Source organism: Halichoeres trimaculatus, unplaced genomic scaffold (assembly GCF_033239565.1).
Source record: "Halichoeres trimaculatus isolate MK-OKI-2021-1 unplaced genomic scaffold, fHalTri1.1 fHalTri1_scaffold_15, whole genome shotgun sequence".
Lineage (NCBI taxonomy): Eukaryota > Metazoa > Chordata > Actinopteri > Labriformes > Labridae > Halichoeres > Halichoeres trimaculatus.
The window spans coordinates 17,855,489-17,880,916 of NW_027437193.1; the positions used below are offsets into that span (position 1 = coordinate 17,855,489).

The 25,428-nt window shown below is 39.9% G+C and overlaps 1 protein-coding gene across 1 annotated transcript in view; it reads left to right on the forward strand.

The window, feature by feature from the left end:
* Positions 1–25,428, forward strand: part of LOC141804257 (E3 ubiquitin-protein ligase Rnf220-like) — a 167,193-nt gene that overhangs the window by 31,608 nt on the left and 110,157 nt on the right. The window contains exon 2 of the mRNA XM_074688600.1: positions 4,585–4,643. The gene's annotated coding sequence lies outside the window, so the exon portion shown is untranslated. The remainder of the gene's footprint in view (positions 1–4,584; positions 4,644–25,428) is intronic.

Below are 25,428 nucleotides of genomic sequence, written 5' to 3' on the forward strand. Positions count from 1 at the left end.
GTTTGGCATGTAGCTCTTTGATACAAAGTGCAATCAAGCTTTGTTTCAGAGAAGTCTGTGGGCCGCCAGGAGAAATGCAGCCGCTGTCGGGGTAAGTGACGATTCTTTTGACCAATCAACGGTCTGCAGTGTGTTGCTCCACCTTCCGAGAGCGGGTCAGTCTGTCTGGCGCCCATACGGAAGGGTCCCAAAAAAGTAGGCCGGCTTGTCCCGGTTTTTAGGGATCTGTCCCCGGATAAGTCAGTGGACACGCCACAAAATGTGCGTCGCACCGAGACGAACTGAGCCGGTTTGCTTGGTGGAAACGCGGCTATACAGTTCATCAGAATTTTAAAACAAAGTCTGCAACTTGGTTTGAAGTCCGAATCGTACTGACAAAACACTCTGAGAGCTGAAGATGCTTCTGTGAGAAGTAGCTTGAGTGTCTGAGTATCACTGCATGAGAAAACTCAGTACGTTTACATGCAGCTGAAGAAATCAGACTATGAGCTTACTCGGCATGACATCTGACTATTGTAATGCATGTAAACCACTTAGTTAGAGGTAGAAAAGACTGAGTATGGCTCAAAGACACACACAGATAATGCGATTACTATTGAACAACGGTTGGATTTGGCAGGACTTGATTTGCCTTGTGAGCATAATTTCACCCATAAGATGAAGTAGATGACCATGATGAATTGGGTTGCTGCACTCCACCACAAAAAATCATGTTAAGTAATTTCACGCACAGTATGGAAGAAACAAAGAGCAAGAGCTGCATCCATCTTGGCCATTGCCGTTAGAATGTTGCTTCCTCTTTGGGACTGGTTTGATACCCATGCAACTTTGCTTATCAAAATAGAATACAGCACTGCCTATTAAAGCAGAGTGAGATGTTCTCAGCCAGCGGCGTGCATGTAAACATACTGACAATGAGATTTCTTATGATGTTAGAGCATCCTACTTCTGACCTTATATCACAAATGAGTCAAAAGTGATGTGGTGAGCACAAACAGGGACAATGCAGTGTGGTTCCCGGGGTCTAGATCTGCTTCTAAACTTAAACAAAGAACTTAAATACTATGAAATTGATGATTTTAGGTTTGTCTCTTTTGGCTTTTTTTTGCTCTTATGTTGAATAAATAGCAGGTATCTGCCACCAACACTGATACAGTCTCTCTTGGGGAGTATTGAAGGTGAACACAGGTGTTGACTGCTTGGGTTTGATGACTTCCTGTTTGCTGACCTCTCCTTCTAAAATTGCTTGCTGAGGAGAACAAACTTGGGAGAATCTGAACTCTTGACGTTGTTTATGCAAATAAAAAAACAGCAGGTGACATCACAGTGTCTCTGTCCCTGTCTCGTTTATTCAGTTTATGTTGAAAACCAAGTCAATGTAACAGGGTGGTAAAGATGGAAAAGTTTGAAAGCATGAGCTAATATTAAACCTCTTTAGTTATAAAAAAGTGTTTATGCTGTAGGATTGTTATTTCAAAGCTCATTACCTTGAGCTGTCTTTAGTGGTGTGGGCAGTTTTCTTTTAACAACAGTGTACTATGTTCGCATGATAGCTCTGCTGTTAAAGCCCCAAAGCACAAGGCCAAATTTACTTTAAAAATGCCCCACAGTCCAAACCCAGCACATCCCCATGCCTGCCAACATGGCCGCTGCCTGATAAATGGTCGTCCCTTGTGCCTATGAACAGCAATATCTCTCTCACACATACTCTCCAACACACACACTAATATACACACACATAAACAGAGTGGGCCCTCTGCTCCATTCTAGCTCACTAATTCCTATTCATTTAAAACAGCCACCAGGGCACGGCGTAGCCTAGCCGGGCCCCAGACACCAGCCATTCATTATTCAGCTGCTTCTTTATGAATGGCTTACAGGTGGAAGCTGCAACGGCAGCCCTGCAACACTGCTCATAAATCACAACACACAAACAAACACACCTTATTTTATTTTTTACTTCTTTTTCAGTAGCAGAGCCTAAAGATGCAGATTCTGTGTGTGTGTGTGTGTGTGTGTTTGGATCAGGGCCTGAACAATGTCGTCAATTTCCCTCAGTGCATTTTCTCTTGCTGCTGTTTAATTAGTAATGAGGACAAATATTTGTTTGTTTCAACACTGAGCGCGCGAGGGAAAGAGGGAGAGAGTGAGATCAGTGGACTAAATGAGTTTCCTTTCGTTTGCTGTCAGACTCAAGTCGTCTAACTGCTGCTCTCTCTCCATAGGCGACAAATGATAGAGAAGGCCACCAAGCTGAGAGTGTGTTTGTGTGTGTGCACCAACACAGACACACAGGGCGGCTGTTTAACATAGTCTGTGGTATAACTAATAGATCACACTGTGTTACATTTGTCAACGTGACACTTTCTCCTATATTGAGTTACACTCCAGGGCTTCTCTCTTTTCTCCTCCCCTGCTCTCTTTTGGTCAGTCTCTATTGGTTCTTGCACCTGCGAGTCCTTTTGGTTTCTCTCTGCACATCATGACTCAGGCTACAGATAGCGAGGTAAGATCAGCCTACCAGAACGGTGCACAGGTCAGTGGGAAGTGTAGACAGGGCTCTCATCCTGCAGAATGATGGATGACGAGATGGACTGTGTGCTCTCTGAGAGTTTTGTCATGGTGTGTGACAGAGTCCAAGCAGGTACTGCCTCTCAAGACAAACAAGATGCTGCTCAAATATTTTCACTTTTCTGGTTTTAATCTGTCTGCCCTTATATCCCTATATTCTCCCAACCTGCCTCAGGTAAATATGTACTCACTGAAGCAGGAATCCACAATATTAACAGAATTGATAACATGTCAGAGGAGTAAAGCAGTACGATGGTAACGTATTCTTGTATTAAAATATTATAAACAATATATTGTCATTTTAATGTGGTATGTTAAAGTTTTGAATGATGGGATTTATTAGCTAAATTTTTCCCAGTACCTTCTTTCTGCTGTTAACAATCACCTTTGTCTCAGGTAATGAAGAATTCACGGGTGACTTAGTTTGAGCACAAACTTTTAATGCAAATTGTGTAGTGATTTAAAATACCATCTTTAAAAAAATATAGCTCAAGATGAAGTGAAAGGTAGCCTGGCTGGCAGCCCCTAAAGGGCCACCAGAGCATTAAAGAAAGAGAAAAATCAACCACTGTTTTCACATTTATGGAGCAGGCAAACAAACGAATCAGAAAATAAAACATTAAAAATCTAAAAATACACTAACAAAAAAAATGAAATAGGCAGTTCATAAAGCACAGCTGGGGTTTAGGAGTATAAACATTTAAAAGGTCCAACAGTTTTTTTTAGAGAAATGTCTGAACTGGAGTTTGATAAGAGGATCAATTTTTTTCCACTTTTTTTTAGTTTTTTTTTTTTGTATTTTTTGTAAATTTTCTTTTTATTTACAGTTCAAGCTTTAGGCATCCACTTATGTGTACAACAATTCAAATCAAAACAGTGTGATGTGAAAACAGAAACATAAAAAAAAGAGAGAGAAATAAAGAAAGAAATACAAAAGAGTAACAAAAAAGTAACATGCGTGTGCTGCGTAAAACCAAGGAGGTTTCAGTTTAGCTAATTCTAAATTTTAATTTAAGTCTTGTGTAAGCGGTTAAAATGGAGATAAACTCGATCCAACTTCTCCAGTAGTCCTCAAACACATCACTCTTCAATTTTAATGTAAAAGTCTTTTTTTCTTTAGCAAAGATGCTCAGACTTTAACCCTGAATTATTTTAGAAACACTTTTTCAGCCATGTTTCAAATCAGTTTTGAGAACCAAGATTAAAGATTTTCATGGAAAAGTCTTTTTGACTTGCCAATTAACTGCTTCTGTCTTCTTCTGATGCACCTCGGTGCTCCAGGGAACACGTTGTGTATTTCACCGCTGTGTGTTTTGATAAATTATGCAGTTTTTCTGAGAAGTTTGTGAGTTGTACTTTTGTGACCTTATATAAAACTTGTCCCTGTTAAAGCATTCTGGTGTAATAGCTCTGCTCTTATCTCGTGATATGAGTGTGGATGTCTGTGTATTTCATGTTAAGTGTCATATGACTGTGTATGTTTGAGCAGTAGCACTGCACTCTGTCTTCTAGATGCTTCTACTCCGCTCCTCTTTCACTGCCAGGCCTCTGAGTCTGTTACTCACAGAAAACAGAACTATGTCTCTGCCTCCTTCTCTTTCTCTAAACACACACACACACAGACACACACACTCTTAAATGCACAAACACAGTTTTTTCCGGTCACAGATACAGTGTGTATCTCACCAATACACAGATATATATGAAAGCAGTGTGTGACGGTGCATCTCATTGTGCTCTCAGCAGCTGAGAGGACACACAGGTTTTATGTGGCTCAGTATTGTGTCTACTGTTCCTCACTGACCTCTTGAAGAAAATAGCTTTTTCAGGCTGTGTTTCTCTGCAGCAATTGAAGCAATAAGATGTAAAGAAATGAGACATTTTAGATGGGGTTTGTTTCAGTGTGAACACATCTGACTGGACCAGTTACGCTGCATTTATTTATTTATTTATTTATTAAAAAAAAGACATGGTACAACTGGAAATATAAATGTTACTTTTGTCTTTCCCCAGTGACCATGTCAGTGAGCATCATGAGCAGTACCGCATCCTTAGGATTGAACCAGTTCAATGTAAGTCTTTTATTTGTCCTGTTACAGGTTCGCGTACTGTTCAGATGTTCTGTGGGCTTGTAATGTGACTCTTTGGAAGGTCGATAATAACTAAAAAGATGGTTATGGCATTGAGAAAACAGGTTTGTCTTTTCTTTTTGGTTTATATGGATGTATTTAATGGCTGCACTGAGTGACTTAAAGTGTGTAAAGTGGGTTATATGAAGATACGCTATGATTTGCTGCATGTGGATCAATTTTACCATACTATTTATTTAATCATAAGAATCTTTGACCCCAAAACAATAGTGGACTCAACGCAGACACTTTTCCTTTTAGAATCTGATCCAACACTAAGGTGGTCCTCTGCTTGCAGCGCACTGATTGGCTGTCAGGTCTGCTGGCTTGAGAGGTGACAAAAATACAAACAAACAAAAAACTTGTCTAAAAACAACAAAGAGAAACTGCAGCGCTAACTAGAGAGCAAGAGAGATGGGTTACCTGGCTGGTATTTAAACCGTGAGTCTATGCCCACATAGGAGTATTCCAGAGGCTCGCATAAGACCGCAGCCTGCATCACTTACCATCCAGAGTCTCCTGCTGACAATGTTCTTTACTGTCTTTCTTAAGTTTTCAGAAGTTCAGTCAAAGCCCCAAAAACCTGAACTAAAGTGTATCTTTATATGACATTTTTGTCTGTCACAGCTTTTGTTTTTTTTTTTACTTATGAAAAATATATGTATGATATGATATGATTATGTTTGTATGATAGATTTACTTTTAACAACATACTCTGTTAGCTTCTGAAGGAGAAGACTGAGCTAAAATAAGAGCAGTGCTTTGAACTGTAGTGAAATACTGTAAAATGGGCTTCTGTGCTTTCTGGTTAAACTTTCTGTTTTGCAGTTAGAAACTAACCAACCTCTCTAAAAACAATCAGCTCCAAGGTAACACACAGATTTAACTACCTGCACACACACACACACACACACACACACACACACACACACACACACACACACACACACACACACACACACACACACACACACACACACGCTTGCATGCACCGTGATTCATAACCCAGTGTGCTGCCTTCTGACACAAAGGCAATAGGAGCAGCAGCCTGTACAAGCCTGGACTTTTATTCCTTTCAATTTGTCTTGCTTAAAAAACAAACCGGCCGTGAGCCGGTGAATAAATAAATAAAGAGGCGAGCGCTGAGGGAGGGAGAGAGGATGGATGAATGGCCCTGTCTCAGCAGTGAGGAGGGGTACAGGGGGGTTAGACCTACCTTGGAGAGGAAAGTCTGGGAGGTATGGATGTGTTTGTGTTTTTCGGTTATGCCAAAGATTATTTGTCTGCAGGTCTGCAAATAGGTGCTCATGCCTTTTTATTTTGGCATGTATATGTACACAAAACGTCTTTTATGATCAGTTACAATATGAAGACCATATTTTACATTTAAATCAATCAAAGGGTTTCATTACTTTATTCTCTTATTCAGAAAAAAATGTCAGGCCTAGAAAGCTTGTGGACAAAAATACTGATAGCCCTGAGTCAGCCTTATAGTGAACGACAGAAAAAGAAACAGGTTTGCAAGCACAAACATTTTCAGCACCAAGGACAGCACATGTCGCTTATAACATCCTGCCTGAATAGTTCAGCACCACAGCTAATGTACAGTGCACATGAATACAAAGCTTTTAAAGTCATGTAGGCAGTTTAAACCACACAGTGCTGATATGAAGTTAACCTGGAGAAGAAAACAAATTATTCTGTCAATTTAATATTAAAACTGTAACTCTAAAACAGATTTAAAAACTTTGGGTTAAACTCTGAGTATACAGGCTCAGATAACTCGACATAAACATCAACAGTTTAGTCAGCACTAATGACACTATTCAGTTCAACCATCTTTGTTTTTATTTAATCAGTGTAAGCTAAAAAAAAAAAAAAAGACTGAGGCCAAGGAAGCTTCAGTAGGACCCCTTCCAAATCTTCCAGGGAATAAAGTGAGCCATGAGTTGGAGGAAGTATGTTACCAGGTGCATTTTGATTTTTAAGTCTCAGGGTATGGACGAAGGCCCCAAAACATGTAGACAATAACAATGCCTTTGCATGTAAAACAGGAAAACTTGTTGTGAAAACAAAGCCCTCGAGCAAATAGAAAAACAACAGCACAAATAGCTGCAATACATCCACAGAATAAGTCCTGTTTACAAACCTCTGTGTATCTGCTATTTGTGTCCCTGCGGGTAGACTCATCAGTGTAAAGACACTCAATGACTCACTTTAGTTAATGAAAGTCTTTCTCTCTGTGCTGTTATGTTCTCGATCAGACTTTTACCTTTTATTGTTACGATACAGATCAGTCATTATTTATTCATCTGTACCAGTAGCTCTCTGTCTTGGTGTTTGAATTTCAGACTCAGTGTTGATGGTCTTCATCATTCATCACTTCTTAGTCACAAAGGCTTACAGAGTTTCATCTCTTTCTGTAAAAAAAAGTATTTTTTATTGGCTTGGTGTGTTTATCATTTATTCTGAAAGTCACTGGGTATTTTTAGGTAGTTTCCGTGCATGAAGACCTGCCTGGTTCAATCTGCCCCACAGTGAATTTACGCATCTACAGCAACAGAGCAAATCCATCGGGGAATGAGACAAAAGCCGTGTTTCCACCAAGCAGACTGGTCCGGTTCGTCTCGGTACGGCGTGCATTTTGTGGCGTTTCCACTGACTTATACCGGGACAGTATAAGTCCCGAGACTGAGACGAGCTGTTCCACTTTATGGGACCCTTTTGTATGGGTGCCGATCCGCTCTCGGAAGCTACAACACTGCTGACCGTGGATTAAAAGAGTCGTCACTTACTGTGCGACAGCGGCTGCATTTCTCCTGGCGGCACACAGTCTTCTCTGAAACAAAGCTTGATTGCACTTTGTATCAAAGAGCTACAAGAGGACGAAATGCTGCATGTCTTCCATCTATGCTCTGTGTTTACTGTGTTGCGTTTTTCTTCTCCATTGGATTTATTAGCGGGGTAAACTGTGTAATGCTGCAGAGTCACGCTTATACACCGCTTTCATCATCCAGCTTACACGACACCTACCACGAGAGATCACAGTTTGCTGTGGAAACGCAAATGGGATCAGGCTTAACTGTACCAAACGGTACTGAACCACCGTACTGCTTGACGGAAACGTGGCTATTGACTTGAATAGAAGCCTTTTTAATCTGGTGCTGTAACACAGTGGCTTAAAGTTAGCATCTTGTTGGTAAACAAAGTGGCTTAAATAATAATTTAGTTTGTAATCAGAAACTGTCAAATTAAATAAATTCTGTATGATTCAAAACATTTTGACAACATTTATTGTTTCTTAAAAATTACGCAGACGGATGTAAGCAAGGAGATAGGTATGACTTCATTGGCTGCATTTAGAAATAAGAGAAAATACATAGAATAGTTTTTGAATAAACGCTCTGTCTCTGGGTTTAAAGCTCCGCTTTTGATATACACTTATCTTACACAGCACCATAAGTGATTATGTTTTTCTCTTTGTCTTCTCTCTTTGTATTGCTTTCTAATTTTTCTCTATCTCCAGCACCTGGAATGCAGACACTTCATGGTCATGTGGAATGGTTTCACTTGATGCAATTTGTGCATTTCCTGATCTCCTCAACTAATACTGTAAACATTTGAAAAGCTGTGCAGGTTCAAGCAGAAGCAGAAGCATCCTAACAAATTTAAACCTCCTATATAATGTTTTGATAAAAGGTCTGGGTCCAAACCTGCCAGTTCGTTACCTATGCTGTAAATGTTTTGGATTTCAGGTTGCATCACAACCCAACAAACCCAATGAGAAATGAGTGCGGCCTGTGTTTCTCTGTCACACTCCAGGCTTGTTGTGAGAACAGGATCAGCTTTGCCCTGCAGGGCTTTGTGGATGTATGAATCATGACTTAACAGCAAGAAGAGCAAACACATTAAATATCTCATCCTCTGCACCTCCTCCTCCCAACTCCTTTCCATCTTCACGCTCCCTGGACTGCCCTGTAGTTTAAATACACACTTTCCTGACAACAACCTGGCATTGATCTTGGTCAAATACACACACCTGCACACTTACACACACACAAATTACACACACGTACACACACCTGCACACACACACACACATACACACACACACACACACACACACACACACACACACACACACACACACACAAAAAAAAAAAAAACACAACACAGCTGTACATGTCAAAACCCGAGAGATTGCTTGGTTAGAAGTGGATTAAAGGGAGACATGACACTAAGTGCTCGCTGTGTGTGCATGTGTGCGTCAGTGTGTGTGGGAGAATATCCTGGCCAATAAAGGAGGTGTGTTTTATGACAGGTGAAACAAGCCCAGTGAGAAGCTGCCCAGCTCAATACTTCATCACACACAACAAATTGTGCCGTGCAGACAACGCACTAACACACACAACTGCTGTGCGTGCACAAGAAGTCATTTCACTGCAAATTATGAGTTTCTGATGAAAGACAAGCCAATGAACACAAACTAAAACAGTGTTAACAACAGAAACAACATTTACAGATATTAACAGTGATAATTCACAGACACATGAGGGTAGAGATGATGGTGGCTCTCAGTGAAACAGTAGTTTTTTTTTCTGTTAAAATGTTGTTTTAGATGACACACAAATTTTATCTTCATTCCAAAGAAGTTTAGCCTTTAACCTCTGAACTAAGACTGGGCAGTATGGTATCATTATTCATATCTCAAGATTTTTAAGAATATCAGGATATATGATATATATCTTGATATTTTGCCTTAGCCTTAAGATGTTACTTTGATGCATAAAATTGAACCAGAATGTTAACACTTGATATATACACTCACTGGCCACTTAATTAGGCACACCTGTCCAACTGCTCGTTAACGCAAATTTCTAATCAGCCAATCAAGAATCAGAATGGGGAAGAAGGGTGATTTAAGAGACTTTGAACGTGGCATTGTTGTTGGTCCCAGACGGGCTGGTCTGGGTATTTCAGAAAAAGCTGATCTACTGGGATTTTAACCCACAACCATCTCCAGGGTTTACAGAGAATGGTCCCAAAAAGAGAAAATATCCAGTGAGTGGCAGTTCTGTGGGCCAAAATGCCTTGTTGATGCTGGTTTGAGCTGATAGAAAGGCAACAGTAACTCAAATAACCACTCGCTACAACCGAGGTCTGCAGAAGAGCATCTCTGAACACACAACACGTCTAACCTTGAGGCAATTGGACTACAGCAACAGAAGACCACACCAGGTGACCCTCCTGTCAGTGAAGAACAGGAAACTGAGGCTACAATTCACACAGCAACACCAAAACTGGACAATAGAAGATTGGAAAAATGTTGCCTGGTCTGATGAGTCTGGATTTCTGCTGCGACATTCAGATGGTAGGGTCAGAATTTGGCATCAACAACATGAAAGCATGGATCCATCCTGCCTTGTATCAACGGTTCAGGCATGTGGTGGTGTAACGGTGTGGGGGATATTTTCTTGGAACACTTTAGGCCTCTTAGTACCAATTGAGCATCGAACTCCACAGCCTACCTGAGTATTGTTGCTGACCATATCCATCCCTTTATGAGCACAGTGTACCCATCTTCTGATGGATACTTCCAGCAGGAAAACGCACCATGTCATAAAGCTGAAATCAGCTCAGACTGGTTTCTTGAACATGACAATGAGTTCCCTGTACTCAAATGTCCTCCACAGTCCCCAGATCTCAATCCAATAGAGCACCTTTGGGATGTGGTGGAACGGGAGATTCTCATCATGGATGTTCAGCCAACAAATCTGCAACAACTGCGTGATGCTATCATGTTAATATGGACCAAACTCTCTACGAAATATTTTCAGTACCTTGTTGAATCTATGCCACAGAATGACTTTTTCTTTTTTTTTTTTTTTTTTACTGTTTTATCTTGCACCAAACCCATGATATCATTCAGGCAACAGGTTTAGACATTCTCAACAGAACACATTTCGCTGCTGGTCATCTGAAACTTTGAATACAAACCAAATTACCGAGCCATTATTTCCCTTTGACTGACCAACTCTTCCTCATGGACGGATTCTGTTAGCATGTTGTCGCTGCATGATGTTTTATGAGTGATAGGTGAGAGCCTGGGATGAGACTTTTTGAAGTTGGATCCTGTGAGAGTTTGTCAACCAGCTTATTTGTGTTTATAGATGAGTTTGATCAAAAACAATTGATATTAAAAAAACACACTAAAACTCACTTTCTGAGTCCAATTTATCTTTTTCAGTGAAGTATTCAATGATTGATCAATGGCTTTCTTTTATCAAACGTATATAACCGAAAAAACGATGTACGTTCATGTCCATGTCCTGATCTGCTTGTCGGTCTGGATTTAGGCAGAGGGTCCGCTTAAATCTCACACCAGGTCTGAGTCCTGGTACACAAGTTTAGCGTCAAAAGAGAGCGTGGTGCAGCAAAGGTGAAATATAAAGGATGCAACAATATCAAAATTTCACGGTACGATATCATCACGGTATTAAAGCCACGGTACAGTATTATTGCGGTATCACCAAAGAAAAAATATGACTTGGAAAAAAGACCACTGTGTGGAAAAACAAGTGCCAGGATAAACACACTTACTGTAATTGAACACAAACGTTGCTCAAATTTTCTAACCACATTTATTATTATCAACAGGTATTTATAAGTGCAAAAAACTGTGCAGGATTATCTCTGCAATGTTGTGCCCGGTGTGTAACTCTAACAAAGCCCGAGTTTGAAGCACAATACTTCTTATCTCCTGCTCACCAGTCATAACATGTGCTGTAATGGTTACGTAGCTGTGTGTAGCTCGCAAAGTCCAACTATCCGTAGTGAGTGAGACACTCTCCGCCTTCTCCATGCTCTGTTTCACTTTTGTCTTTGTCTCTTGGTAAAGTGTTGGTGTTAGCGTTTTGCTTAAGTATGTCCGGGATGGAATTTTGGACCTTGGCTCAAGCACGTTCACCAACCTTTTAAATCCCTCATTGTCCACCACTGAAAACTGAAAACGGCTGCAGGCCTTTGACAATAAATTCCCCGATTCGCCTTGAGATCAGTTGAGCTCTTGTGCTGTCATGAGGAAAACGTGGTTGAAATGCCTCACGAATTGTTGTCTGGTCTCGCTTGCTTCTTGGGTCTCATCTAGAATCTTCTCCGGGTGATGGTTCATCAAGTGGCTCCTCATATTACTTGCATTCCCCGACTTGTAAACAATCGCGGTCTGGCAGTGTCTGCAAACAGACTTTTGCATGTCGCATTGCCGTTGTGTTTTCTCCGCGGTCGTTTTTCTTTACTGCGAACCCAAAATCACCACACCTCCGACTTAAACTTCGCTGGAGGTTTTAAGTTTTCCACTCTTCTCCGCCATTTGTTGCTGCACCATACAGGGGATCATGGGAGATGTGGTTAACTTCGGCCCACGCAGGGGATCATGGGAGATATGGTTTACTTCTCAGACCGGCCCACTCATAGCGCCAGCGAAAAACTACAGAAGCCAGAGTACTCTGAGTCATGCCACGGCATTATTTTGAGGATTTTGAAACGGGAATACCGCGATATTTACAATACCGTTACATCCCTAAGAAATATTATTAGATTATATGAGTGAAGTTTTCAGACAAACAAACAGAGGTTCACAGACTGATATTTAAATAGTTTAATTAAATATGCCAAAGAAAAGTGTATCAAAAAATTCACTCTTATTCATTAAAAGAAGAAAAGTTGTTTGTGCTCACACATAGAGCCCAGGCAGCTTCTGGAGTTTTATATGTCTTGGTGGAAGACACGTGGAGTTTTTTTTTGTTGTTGTTTTTTTTGATCTTGTGATTAGAAGGTGGGCATGTTGCAGGAAGAAAAAGAAAAGGGCTGCAGAAAAAAACATGAACATGTCGACTGTTGATCAGTGTCAATGACAAATATGGCAATATAACGCACATACTTTTCTTTTGGGACACAAAGATTACAAACAATAAAGTGATGCATGCCAAATTAGCATGAAAGCAGTCCTCACTGTGAACACACCATCCTGTGGACACACACACATCCCTGCCCAGCCCAAACAACATGCTCCAATTAACAGCTCCTTAATCGGTGTTCAGCAGACCCCCCTCACCCTGAGCCAAACCCTTAGAACCCCGTCAACCTTTGGAAATGACAAATCAAAGAGCAGACATCTCTCAATGAGGAAGTAATTGGCCTGACCTTGGGACCTCTGCTGCCTTGCACTGTTAACGCACCGAATCAAAACCAGCTACTACAGGACACGCCCACACTGCTAACTAGCCTCCTGGTCACCATACAGCGAGTGTGTACAGGACACACACTAAACGGTGCGTCATTAGTGGCTTTGCCCCGCTCATCGCTCATTAGACACAAACCAGGGAGAGATGTTCACTTGATGAGGACGTGAAGTGGCTTCCTCTGCTCACACACACAGAACACACACTCACACGGGCATGTATGGCAAACATTAAAAGGCCGGGTCTTGATCTAGTGAGGACAGAAACTGCAGGGCTAATAAGGCCGTCTCACAAATAGAGAAGAAAGAGGAGGAGAGGGAAGAAGGAAACGATGGAGAGACTTCCATTCCTCCCTGCTGTTTAGAGGAGTTCTGATTGATGCTGCGACTGAAAGATCGGGACTTTTTTAATTAACCTCCTAGGAGGAAGAAATGTCTCCATACTGTGTGTGTAAAGAAAATGCCATCATTAGGATCTGTGAATACATAGATCCAGATCACTGATTTTAAACCAGAAAGTCGGCTCAGCAGAGAAAAACTTTGTTTCTCTGTAACTGAAATGTTTGATTAGTAACGCAGAGGATGTTTTCTCAGTGTGAAAATCCTGCATCCTGACCTGGTCATTTTCAGTGGCAACATTTGCATCAGTTCAAATATTTAATTCCTGTGATGCTTTCAGTTAATTTTTTTATTCAGCTAGACAGCATGGAGATGTGAGTAGGCTACTTGAGCAGACTGAAGACACATTGCAGTTCATTATTGCTCCTCTTCACTAAGCAGCAGAATAATTTAAAGGTGAATCTGGGCATCACTGACTCATAAACACACATATACATTAGCATCATAATCACATCCTATACATACACACATCTTTAGAAATCCTACACATACACACACTACAGCACACCATAATGAAGGTGTCTGGCAGCCATAGCAGAGGCTGCTGTAAATGATTGCAGCCGACGCAGGAGTTAAGTGTTATTCATTCCATATCCACTACATGCTGTATGCTAATGAGGACATTTTATTTACTGGACTTGGAGAGGAACTCATAAGATTGTCCCAGTGGTTTATATTGTTAACCAGGTGTAAACATGCTATTTGCATTGTTATTGGGGATAAATAAGTTTCCTTTTCACGACGAGGCGACAAGCACTCTTAATTCTGTATCAACATGCATGTAAATGGCACCAGTAAAGGGGGGCTTATTTATGGAGTGCAGACTTTTTCCTGCCTTGCATATATGCATGTATTTACATATTTATGCACAAAAGCACACACACATGTATACTTAAACAAAAATGCACACATCCCAAGTATAAATTTGGACACTTAAACTCAGACATACAAAGTCTCAACAGTGAATAGATGCACCTACCATCGTGCAAGGCTGCCAGGAAGGAGTGTGCCTGTGTTCCCACGGCCCAATGTTCCTAAAGCTCTATGTGCCCCACATTTCTAACAATTTGATCCAAAATCTGGTTTTGTTTGCCTGACTTGATGAAATGAATAGAGATGCTTGGTATCTGTAAACTGTAAGCTCTGCCTCAGCAGTAACCCTTTTCACTCAGTCTGTTTTATGTTTTCTTGGAATTGGAAACACAGGGCTGACCCCTGCCAAAAGGACAAATTCTTACACTTTTACACACTGTGGTACTATTTTTGGAGTATTTTTTTATTTCCTTTACATCTTAATAACCCTTATGTCCCAGTTTTTAATAATAGGTGTTTTTATGTCTCATGTCCTAACTACTACAACAAATTGCTTAAAAGTGCAATTAAAAAAATATAAAAAAATAAACAAATAAGTAAAATACTACCCTTTTTAACATTTATTTCAAAATACAGCAATTGCATTGTAGAATCTCTCAAACTTGTAAAAATGAAATACCAGCACAATATTCTTTGGAACTGCAGGATATTCAATTTTTTTTTGGAGTCTGCACATAACTTGCTTTTTCAGAGAGTCAATTTTGTAACGTAAAAAAAAAGAAAATTAAAATTAATCTGAGACGACAATAACATCAAAACAAACTATTTTCAAAAGAGTGGAAAAAAAAATCTAATTGTGCAACATAGTTGTACACCGTATTTTGTTTGAAACCATGGTAATCTAAATAAAGAAATTTGTCATTACTTAGGTGAAGCTCTATTACAGGGCAACACAAATGACAACATGGTGATGTTCTATTCAACATTTATTTTAACGTAGGAAGAGCTTGAAATACCTGTAGTCTCATTTGTAAAGTTCGTAATGTGTGCTTTTTTTTTTTTTTACAAACCCATTGCTGCAACGAAAAAGCACTCAGAGACATGGTGAATGTGTGAATCACAGTGCCACTCTCCAGATTTTATCTTATCTGGTTTCAAATCTACAGCCAATCAAAAATGAATATGCAAATTGTTGGAACTGTTTGAATTTTCTTGCTAGCCGAAATTGTTGAGGAGTTATGATAATTTGAATTCCACATACCAATTTGTGTTAATGGATTAAAACAAGGACCTGATTTAAAAAAAATCTAAAATCAGGAATCATTTAATAAATGGAAAGCACTTTTATCACTTTGCTATGCTTTTGACCAAATCACACTTGATCCCATTCACACAGTCCTCATCTCACTGCACACATCTTAGTTAATACACAGACACACAGGCACGCACGCACACACACAGACACACACTGTTAGTTAATCACTGTGTTAGAGGGAGAGCAGACGCAGCCTATGCTAATGTCTCTGTTAATGCCTCAGTGGCTCTCCTTGAGAAATATATTTATGGCTTTATTATGGTCTGGTTTCTATAATTCACAGAAATCTTGTGGTCTTAGATCACATCGAGATGAATAGAGCAGAGGAGGGATGGGCGATGTAAGTGTAACTCACTATGGCCTGCTGCTACACCTCTCTCATGCCTCTAATGGCGTTTCTTTCTTCTCTGTAGTTATGGATCATAATATTATGATAGCTGTTAGTTGTGCATGCTCCATTAATGATGTTGCCTCATGGGTAAGAACGACTGTTCCAGGGAATGCAAACACTCATGGGAGCAATCAGAGAGAGGTGTTGTATCAAATGTTTCAGTATTATCTTGTAATACTGGTAATGTTATCATAAACATGCCAGTTCACTTAGCATGAGGAATTACACCAGGAGAGGAAAACATGTAGGCAGCATGGAGGCACTGTTGGTCATTGTTGGTATGCTTCATGTTGTTGGGAGATGTCTTAGATTCTGTTGTTTGCCGAGTGTCATTTCTTCAGAAAATTGAAGTCGCAACTGAAATCCATTTAAAAGTCCTCAAAACACCTCTTATACAACCTTACTTCTTATGATTCAGATAAGAGTTCCTGGGTTTATCATGGTCACTGTATTCATCATGTAATCAAACTGCACAGTATAAAATATCATGGCTGGTTATCGAGTGGTGATCCAAGCTGCAAACAGTGGCCTCATTAGCTGCTGTCTTAACTTTGGTTTTAGTGTTTCTGATATGAGCTGGTAAGAAACAGAATTACATTGTGAAAAAATGAAAGAGAGGGAAGTAAAATAAAACAGAAGAGGATCTATTTCCCCTTTCTCCTGTGGGAGCAACCATTTGCTCTGACATTTGCTTTGCCTACCTGAGTGTTTTCACTAAATCACCAAGACTGTTTCATGCCCAGAGAAAGGAAAGAGTATTAGAAAGAAACTGAGGGGAGATGAAGAAAAAAAGAGAGCGAAGGAATTGAGTTATCAAAATGATGGTTGAAGGAAAAGATGAAGAAGTAAGAGAGAAAATGTGGTGCCAAAGTGAAATGGAAGATTGAGGTTGTGGTTAAAACTGTCAATGTCTGCATGAGAAGTGTTGTAGAATGGAGTCTGGGAAAAGACTTAAGTGGAGAAATAAATATCAGGTGGATGTGGTAGTCAGTCTCTCAGAGGTTCAGGGGTGTGATTTTAGATCCTTGGCCAAGACACTGAACCCCAAAGCCCCGTGCCATCAGTGTGTGAATGTGATGTGAATGAGTGAATGCGACATGTTCCTTTAGCGACATCACATTTGCCACATAACATAACTGAGGGTCAGCCCTTACATCCAGCTCACATTATCCATGACAACAGCAGTACCTGTTTACAGTCATGTGACTTGCAGACTCTCTTATGTGACTTTAATTGAAGTGATATGAGAAAACTGCCAGGTCTCTTTAAGCACCAAGAGGATGGTTACGGTTAGAAGGGTTACGTATCATCATACTGAGATCCATGGTTATATATGGATCTATAGATGCATACTTTGCACAGGATTTACCATGAACTCCTGAAGTTGTAAAGGGTTTTGAAGTTGATTAAGACTGAAGGGAGCTCTCCAGTGCCTGCCTGCCCCTTAATGAGCTCTTTACCCTGGATATGACGAGTACCGAGGACCCCCTCTCTAACTATCTAGAGATAGACTGGACTAAACTGGCATGCTTGTAGTCAGGCAGGCCAGCAGACAGAGAGAGACAAATGCAGAGCAGAGAAGTAAAGTGCCTCTTCACACTGCCAGTTAATAGTACCAAAGTGGGGAGCAGGACAGAGGGGAACCTCTTGGCTGCCTGACCCAATGAAGAGCTCTCAATCCTGGGCTCGATGAGTGCCGAAGCCCCCTCGCTCTCCTAGACCTTTAGCCCTGCAGCCCCTCTGGGTCAGAGCTTACCCCACAACCCTACTCTGGAGGCTTGGTAATAGGCCCTGGATGAACTCTTCAAGGGGATTAAAAGCCTCTTCTGTCCCCTAGGCTCGGGCTTTTTAAACTGGCTGAATTTTCTCTACATCACCATCCAACTTAGGGACTTCAGTTTTAAATACACGAGCCAATGGGAATGTTGCTCTCAGTTCAGGTAAACTCTGAGTTCAACAGAATATTTCTTCACAAGACTTTACAATTTAGGACCCTAAAACCTGATGAATATGGAAGTGGGTCACAATGATTTTGTAGTTTTGAGGCTCTAGCAGGAACAAAGGCTTGGGGAGGTGGGTGTGAGAGCTGTATGAGTGTGGAGGATGAGTGGAGAGGCAGAGTGGCAGTTGAGTGGAGAGATGGAGTGTTAAACTGGAGTTGAGGTGGAGGAGAAATGATGCAGAGATCAACATGGGTCAGGAAAGGTTAGATTAGGAGGTGGGAGGAGAAGAAACATCACAGTCCTGTTCACATCTAATGTGCAGCTTGTTGTCTAGTGTTTCATCATTAAATGTTTGCAATGAACAAAAACTTTAAAAGATGCTCCATCTGTGATCATGTTTTCTTAAACTCTTGTAATGATTCAGTCCTGACATCAAGCCTGTAAAATATCCCCATAGTCACACGGGATACACCCCCTGTTAGTAACGTTAAAGTGATGGTTTGAAAATCATTTCAACTTGATATTAAACTGTCAATAATACAAAAAACAACAAATGTTGAAAGTGAAAATGCATATATGCTTATTTTTAGTTTGATACCAGCAAGAGGTATCAAAAGTGTGGACATATCCAACAAACATAAGAAAATCTGGAGGAACATCTCCCCGCTCATAGGTTTCTTTATTAACATGAGTCACTACAGAGGGGAACTCTGGGGTGGCTGAGGCTTTCAGAAGTTAAAATGAGAAGAGGCATTTGCAAGAGACTGCTTCACACATTTCCATTTGTTTGAGAAAGTCAAGATTGACCAGGGAGCAGTTTACCAATCCGGACAGATTTAGAAAAAAAAAAATGAAGTTGCGTGGAAAAGATGCTTGACATGTTGTGATAACTTGTTCAACCTTTTTGCATGTAAAGACTTATGTGATGAACTTATGGCAAAATGTTTTGGGGGGGTTGTCAAAATTATTCAACAGAGACTCATAATAATCCATTTTGATCTACATGACAGAAGCAACTGATAATGTAGGAAAAAGCAGAGAATTGTAAATAATCATTTGCATGGATGTCCCAAAGCATTTGCAACTTGTTCAAAGGAATGAGAAACTGCTTTTTTTGATGAGCACAAATGGCACAGTGATGCAAAGATTGAACAAACAATTTTCAGAATAGCAGTTCTGATCTGGGAAATGAACCAAAGCAACTAAGAAAAACTGTAAAATAAGTTTATGTATGAGACAGACTGACAAAAAGGAAAACTAAAGACATTTTCTCTATAATTTTAGTTAGGTAAGTTAGGTAGTTATTTTATTTGAAGCCTTATTTTTATTTGTATTTCAACAAAAATGTTTTGGTTTACTATAATGACATGTTAACACATGCATATCTGTTGTTGTTCTTTGCTTTTATTTATAAACCATTTTGTTGTGGTCTTTAAAAATTATATAAAAAAATACCATTTTTTTCAGCTTGTGTTTGTTGTAGACAAACTGCAGTTTTACATCAATATATATTTATATATATATATTATTTAGTAAACAAAGAAAAATGCACACTATATGTGATTTAAATGATTAGTAGAAAATAAAGAGAACATTTTGTAAAGAGAAAAAAAAAACAAAGCTTTTTGAAAAGGTTGAATCCAAGGTTGCTTTATAAATGTATACAGTAAAAGTTGTGCTCACCCAGTGATGGTTTGCTTGAGATCTGAGTGGCTGTACATCAGTGTTTCGTAACTTATTTGGGCTTCAGAATCCGATAGAAGATTAATTATGGATAAATAGAATGACATAAAACAGTTTAAAAAAAGAGATATGAGGCTTAAAGTTGGCAGTCTATTGTCTTATTTTTAGCATAGGAATAGTTACTGGCCCTAGATTTTTCAGTTGGAGCATCCCTATGTGTAAACAACATTGTGCAACATAACTGCAACATGGTATGTATGAACCAATCTGTGCTCTGCTCTGTCCTCACTGAAACACCGCCTCCCTCGCTTCTTGTGTCCCTGTGATGTTGTCACAGTGGGGGTCGAACTCCACTCTCACTCTGTACCAATTAGACAAGTTGTACAGAGGAGCTCGTGTGATTTCTTAAGTCACTCTGGGGGTAATTTGGTTTGTTTTATGTAAATGTGACCAACAGAAAAACAGAAAAGATGTTTTTTCTTTCAACCTCTGGTTTATTATTTTTTGAACAGTTAAACATCATAGCTTCTCTCTGTTTGTCTCTCCTCTCCGTCACTTTCTCCATCTCTTACTGTCACCACAACATCCACAAGCTTCTGTCTCCACCCACCCACCGCACTTCTCCTTCATCTCCCCTTACCCTTCCATCTCCCTCGTCCACATTTTCCAATCTCTCACAACACCTCCACTCCACCATACAAATCTCCCTCTTTCTCTTTCTCCCACTCTCTTCGATTCAGGTGACACCAGCCAGACCACTAATTAGAATTCTGTCACTAAGTAAATGCATTGTGACCGCTGGCTGACAGCTCCATGTGTGTGCGTGCGTGTCCACGTGTGTGTGAGTGTGTGACAGTTTGGGCAGCTTGTTGGCGGTGACGATGGCAGCCGCCTGGCATTTTTAACGTGGCAAGGTGCTGCTCTCGCCACTGACCTGACAGTCATTTAAATTACGCAGAGGATGGCTGCTGCTGTGTGTGTGTGTGTGTGTGTGTGTGCGTTGGTGTGTGTGTGTGTGTGTGTGTGTGTGTGTGTGTGTGTGTGTGTGTGTGTGTGTGTGTGTGTGTGTGTGGAGAATGAGAGGGAGATTGAGGAAGGACCATTAGTAGCTGTGGGATAATTCACTGGCTCGCAGGCTGACTGATTGTGGAGCTGACTGACTCACTGACTCATTGTAGGAAAACAGACAGATAGGTGAGGCTTGTTTACCGTGTCAGCTCACCAATATAACACAACTTCCTCTCATTTACACACACATTCACACAAAATCTCAGTGGAGTAAAATGAATAATGTGACAAAAGCAAGGGATGTGAGTGAAGGAAATAAAATGGAAGAAAAGAAATGTGCAAGAGCTGCAAAACAAAACCATCTCTTATTGCGTGCCAATCAACCTTTGCAGTCTGATAAAGAGATTGACGGGTAAATGCTGTTTAGATTTATCCACCTTATCCGCTCTGTCTTTTCCTCACTGCCAAAACTTTTTCAATCACACTTTCTTTTCCTCTTGTTCTTCGAAAAAAAGCACCCCCATCCACTCGACAACACTGAACCAAAATACACGACGACTGATAAATCTTCTCTGTGCCAGCAGAAAAACAGCTTTATTTTCTAGTTTCAGATTGATGTTTGTTGAGAGAAAATATAAAATCTGAATTTTAGGATTCCAAACACAGTCGGGATTATTCAACAAAAAGTAATCATTTGCAAACTTTTGTGTTTTATATCATACACAACAGAATCCTGGGATTATATGCTCACATTTCAGCTTTTTGAAGTGCTCTTTAAATCAGATTGAGGATCACAGTAAAGGGAAAGATATGTGTTTACAATTTATGGAACTTTGTAAATATATGATAGACAATAAAACATTTCCCCGGTTAGATTTTACTCTGCCTCTCTTCTCATGTGAAAACCACAAATCTCTGCTGACTGTAATAATTACAACAAAGAGCAGCATCATATCTCTAACTTATATCTGCAATATGCACTGTCAGGGAGATTGTAGAAATAATCAGACACAAACTCAGGGAAGCATTACATCGACATATTGTTTCAGACAATGTAATTTACTTTGACAGCACTCATCTCGGTAAACGAAGCTCTAAAACGTACAAAGTGTAAATACTGTGCTTAATGTAAACACATTTTATTATAAAGGTTTCTTTTTGTGAGGAGTGATTTTCTTTCTCCCTGAATTTGCTTTAGCTCCTCTCTCTTGTGCATAAACAAAATTTCATGGCAGTATCTCTCTGTGCAACTTTTCTGATTTTAGCATTGATAAGAGAGCTGGAATTGTCCTGGTTAGTTTTCCACACATTTCTACAAATAAACAGAAGCCAGGACACTGAGCTGTAGCAGTGATGTTGCTGCACCAGTTACAGGTTTGAGTTTAGTTTGCATCTTGTTGTAAGATATTGGGCCTTGTGGGTGTATATTACTTTATCACTATTTAAAATTACAATGAGTAAGTCTTTCTGTTATTTCCTAATTTTTTTGTTAATTTCATTTTTATTTGTTTTCAGTTTTTTGCTGATAGACTCTCTATCCACCTTCCTGTACTTGTAACAAAAACATTGAAACTCTACAAACAAGAAATGCATATCAACAAAAGTAGTAAAATTAATTTCATTCTTACTTTATTTGAATTTAGTTCTATTACCAAAGTGAATTATTCGTTTTCTTATACTTAGGAATCACTGTGAGGAGTTTCTAAATGATCTTAAAAAGTCTCACTTCTCTAGAGTATATACTAGTGCTGCACGATTTGGGGAAAAGGTGCGATTGGCAATTAGGTGGACAATATTGCGATTGTGCTTGCGATTCAATAAAAAAAGTTGTGTCATGAGTCTACAGACTTGCTTGGTTATTATGGAGAAAAAAGCAGAGATGGATTACTGAGGATTTTAATTGTGTAACAATTCTCAAAATATCCAAACTTACTGTACACAAACAACAATGTACAGCACAACAGTACTGTTTTGTTTGTATTTAAAATAGCACATTTATGCCACTTTTGCTTTGCATGTTTTGAAAATAGTAGTCACATTGTAGTAGTAGTCACATGACTAGTTGAAACAGTGACTGATTAGTCATCTCACGCTCGCTCTCTTACTCAGTCACACACACACACACACACACACGCACACATCACTCACACAAACATGCTCATTTTTTTACACTTTTTAAAAAAATAATTGCCCAATCGTACCTCTTTTGCGATAACGTAATTGCATGTGCTGACATTGCAATTGCGATTGCGATTGCGATAATCGTGCAGCACTAGTATATACCTGATCACAATCCACAACTTAAAATGAGACAAAAGTAAGTCGTTTCAAAATGCTATTTCTCAGTTTCTCTGTTCTGGTCATCCAGGACCAGCTTAATTTACAATGCGTCAAAGTCCCTATGATGACACCACACTGGATGACAAAGTTTAGCAGTAAGTAGAGAGAGACACTGTCAGACACTGGAGCTGGACTGTCAAACAGAAAAAGGACACCAGAGCAGAGAAAAACTGAACAGGAGATTGATAAAGCACAGGTTAAGCTCTTTGTGATAATGTCCATTCCAACCATGGTGCACCAGTTATTCTGCAGTGGTCTGTTCAAACTTGAGAGTCCATCATTAAAATGAAGAGTGAGGTTATGTTAGCTCTGCTTGGTGAGGTTGGAGTTGGTAGATGAGCACTGGTAGGACATAACCAGGATTCACAAATGTTACATGTTATGGACACGTCTCAGAGCACCGGGCAGTGAGTAACACAGATGGTCCGCTTACCTTCTGGACACTAAACTAAGCTACAAACTGAGTTTTCAAGAAGTTTGATTGTTGGCACCTTTCAAACAATAGAGCTACGAAATTACAAATAAATGAATGTGTCACTTTGCAACCTGTCTAAAAGAAGATCTGCTGTCCATTCATTTGCTTCAGAACAAACACACGCCTTGGCAAGAGTCACGTCCTGATGACAGTAAGTGCTAGTAAAGACCCTGTAATAGTTACATCCTTTGCTTCATTGAGTTTGCAATGAACTTTGGGTAAGTCTGCTAAAATGCAGAATCATAGAAAGTTTTTGTGTGTTAAAATCTATACCATTAAGCTCACCGGCTTGATGATGTAACAGATTGACAGCACGAAACATTCATACTTTTACCGAACATGTCTTTTTTTTAACCTCATCATTACGATGACAAATTTAAAACCGGAAAATGATGCTCAGAGAACAGAATAAAATGTTTTTTTTTAAAGGGGATACACATGTAATTGATAAAGGACAAAGTACAGTGCAAAGGGGGGTAAGGAGTTGTAGCAGACTGACAGAATCTCATCTGTTAAAGAAAACAGCGCTCAGCATCACCACCAGCAGACAGCCACAATGACAGCAGCATGGTAAAACACCTCTAATGCACCTCTATGGCTTTTTACTGCTTCTCATATAGCAGCAAGGACACACACTCTCCACTGCACACACACACACATACACAGACACATGAACACAAGGCATGGCTGGTGACACTTGAGATTCACGTTTCTGTTTTTAGCAGAACAACATGCTTCAGTACAAACTCACACACACACACACAATGTAGATATTTATTATTCACGCTTTTGTTTTGCACACAGACAACACGCTTGCTGAAGAGAAGAGGGGAGAAAGGGAGGGAGGAAGATAAATAACAGTGATAAGTCTTGTCTTGTCAGAGGAGAGGAGAAGGGCTGAGTGACATACGATTGGTCTCTCGGTCGTGAAATATGCATGGCTTTTTCAGCAGCCAGAGGAGAACCGAGGAGTTAATTTAGGCCTCTCGCTATGCTCGGGGTAATTAAAAGAGATGATCGATAGTTTCCCCCCCGTGACTGATAACAACCGCACACACACACACACACACACACACACACACACACACACACACACACACACACACACACACACACACACACACACACACACACACACACACACACACACACACACACACAAAGGTGCAAGCAAACAAGCTAGACATGGATGTATTCACCAGGTATGTTTGTTAACGCGTGGAAAAAGGAATACAGGAGCATGACAGAGAACAGAACATAGAAACATAAATTAAAAAACATTTAGACAATGCCAGCAAAAGACATGAACATCTTTTAGACTTTGCCTTAGATATCTTGGAGAACTTGTAATGGTTTGTTTGAAAACTTCTCCAGATTGACCGTCAGGCAACACTGTCTATACAAAGTGTATACCACACATTTAAGTTAAAATAAGTACCAAAGTTAAGCATACATTTTCATGCAGTACTGCAAAATAACTGCTACCACTTCTACTACTAGGACTAATAATAATAAACAACAATGAATAAGAAAGCAAAAATGATTTGCTCTTTTTCTAACCAATACAGCCCAAGTTTTAGATTTCAATGCCTTTAAAAAATAGTAAACAAAAAACATGCATGTGATTGAGGCCAATGGGGCTTAAAGATGCTGTGAGGGGGATCCGCACAGTTGTAACTTACTTTAAGCAAGGCGTGTTTGTTTTGGAATAAAATGGAGATCAGATCAAAACAAATTTTCTTTGTTCAAGACGACTTTTTACTGGATACAACGTAGACCTGGGCGATATATCGATTATATCGATTAATTCAAAGTTTTCTTTTTGGACCATATAAAAAATGAAAAATGTGAATTCTTCTCCCCCACTATTGCGCACCTTTTATACCGCAGAAAGCACTGACTTTGCGTGTGTGCAGCATGATTTCAGAGTGCACTAATGAAACAACAGAAACTGGAATGTCATAAAAATGTTCTTGTGCATCTTTGACACACAGCACCTTGACAGACACATGTTCAACAGTATCAACTAAAGGCAAATTAGCCTTTAGCCCGGGCTGTGTCTCTCTCCTGTTAAGCTTTCTTCTGCTCTTCTGTCCTTTTACTGGCTGACAGTTAGACTCCT